Here is a 2,473-nt window from a genome sequence, read left to right as displayed (position 1 = left end):
GACCGATATCATGCTTTATTCTGCATTATTTCTGCACTGTTGGCCTGTGAAAGCAGCATGAAAGTTTAAAATGGCCCTCGCCTAACATTGGGCTCGAACCCACGATCCTGAGATTAAAAGTCTCATGTTCCACCGACTGAGCTCGCCGGGCCTGAGCACTGATAACCGCCTTATCTGTTCTTGCAGCAAGCAGGAGAAAGACTCCATGTCAAATGAGGGACAGGATAAACTGTCACTTCGAAAGGCACGGACCAATCAAGAGCAATCAGCATGGATTTGTTCAGGGGAGGTCGTGTCTCACGAACCTGATTGAATTTTTCGAGAAGGTGACAAAGAGGATCGATGAGGGTAGCGCAATTGATGGAGTCTACATGGATTGTCGCAAGGCTTTTGAAAAATTCCCACATGGCAGATTGGTCGAAAAAGTAAAGGCCCATAGGATCCAAGGGAATGTGGCTTATTGGATCCAAAATTAGCTCAGTGGTCGAAAGCAAAGGGTAATGGTCAATGGGTGTTTTTGCGGCTGGAAGGCTGTTGCCAGTGTTTTGCCGCAGGGCTCGGTACTTGGTCCTTTGCTTTTTGTGGTTTACATTAACGATTTGGACTTAAGCGTAGGGGGCATGATTGAGAAATTTGCGGGTGACACAAAAGTAGGCCGTGTGGTTGATAGCGAGGAGGAAAGCTGTAGACTGTGGGGGTTCAGGCAATGTTCTGATTAAAAAACCACTCAATCTGTCTCTGAACGAATTTTGAACGAATACGTGTGTTTTACCCGGCACAGGGACGAGGGGCCGAATGATCTCCTCCAGCGGACTAACATAATACAATGATACCAAGTGTTGTCAGACGGAAAAGCAACACATTCCAAATAAGAGCAGAGAGAGGAATCTAGTCTAACAGCGTAACAGCACGGTGAGATATTGTATTTGAGAAGGATGAGGAGGGATAGTTTATCATGGTGGTAGTCCCATAGGGTATAATTTGTGACTTTGATAAGGACCATTTCATGCTGCGACAGGGGTGGAAACCAAAATGGAGAGATTCAGCCCGGGCGCGGCCCCATCGTGCGCGGTGAGACCGAGGGGGGCGGGTGGAAGCAGCATAAAAGTTTAAAACGGTACTCGCCCAACGTGGGGCTCAAACCCACTACCATGCGAGTTTTTAAAGATAAGGGGGAGCAGCCACTGTCTGTGTCTCTTGCTGCAATGGAAACAACACATTCCAAGTACGAGCAGAGAGAGCACACCATTCAGCTGTCCATTGTGTTACCTACCATATCATCGGTTTCCGTAGTGTAGTGGTTATCACGTTTGTTTTACATGCGAAAGGTCCCCGGTTCGATCCCGAGCGGAAACATTATGTTGGAACTTGGTCTCCACAAACAGACAGATCGATTTTCTTCTCCTGCCAAAAAGGGAGACAGTGGCTGCTCCCTTATTCTTTGTCAGCTGTATCTTTTACTTCATTGAACAGATAATTTTGAATGAGAGAAAACTGATCCACAGTGACGCTCTATTCAAGTTTTATCCCCTTTTAATCTGGAAGGATATATTGGCTTTGGACAGAGTGGCTTTTGAAAGGAGTTAGTCGGGTGGGATCGACAAAACTTTTCCGCTGGTGGGTGACAAGGGAACCGAACCAACCATCTCCCAAGCTCTCCCGAATTCTCCGGTTCAATGGGAAACCGGCCAACAAAAGCCCTTTCATTGACCGTGGAGGTTCAGACAATTTTCTGTTAACAAAGCGCTCAATCTATGTCTCTTGTCTATTTACCGATGTTTCCGGATACTGTCTGCATCTCTGCCCTGTGTTTATCTCACTATGTGTCCACCTGCAGGGTGGTTTTTGAACTAAGATGTGTGTTTGTCTTCTGTTCTTTACATTAAATAAATGAGGTCATCAGGTGCTTCCCTCCCTGACACTGGGGAACCAGAGGCAGACTTCAGAGCAGGGTGCTGTTCATTGTGAAGACGCAAAGAAAATTTGAATTGCAGAATTGTTCAAACCGGCTCTCAGTGAAAAAACTGTGACCCTGACGTGATTTGAACACATAACCTTCTTATCTGGAGTCAGACGCTCCACCGTTGCGCCACGAGGCCTGGGTGTTTCATTGGGTGTTTGTTTCTATCAATGTTTATCAAACACCGCTTTAGAGCTCCGAGATTGGAGGAATGGGTTGGCTTTCAAATCCCCGCCCACTCCCACCGGATGTCAGGCAGCATCGGAAGTATCCTTCACCTGTCAGCAGCAGCATGGCGCTCGCTTCCATCGCCTGCTGTCATCGGACTGCAGCAAATCCAATTACATTCATCCTGCGCCCAGAATTATCACATCACAGGAAAAGGATGTGGGAAACTGCTCAAGATACATAACAGGAGGGGGTCTTCTGAAAAACACTTAGACTTTCGGTGTTTCGATTTCGATTAGAACTGCAAAAAAGAACGTGTGAAAAAAGAAACTATGGTGTGATGTT

The 2,473-nt window shown here is 46.6% G+C and overlaps 1 non-coding gene across 1 annotated transcript; it reads left to right on the top strand.

Annotated features, from left to right (window-relative positions):
- The first annotated feature begins 1,283 nt into the window (after window positions 1–1,283).
- Window positions 1,284–1,356, top strand: trnav-uac (transfer RNA valine (anticodon UAC)). Its single transcript has one exon. It is a non-coding gene; the product is annotated as a tRNA-Val (tRNA).
- Window positions 1,357–2,473: the final 1,117 nt, after the last annotated feature.

The sequence above is a fragment of the Heptranchias perlo genome, unplaced genomic scaffold (assembly GCF_035084215.1).
Source record: "Heptranchias perlo isolate sHepPer1 unplaced genomic scaffold, sHepPer1.hap1 HAP1_SCAFFOLD_55, whole genome shotgun sequence".
Classification (NCBI taxonomy): domain Eukaryota; kingdom Metazoa; phylum Chordata; class Chondrichthyes; order Hexanchiformes; family Hexanchidae; genus Heptranchias; species Heptranchias perlo.
The sequence above is the reverse complement of the archived record's forward strand: the minus strand, read 5'-3'. Positions and strand labels throughout refer to the sequence as shown.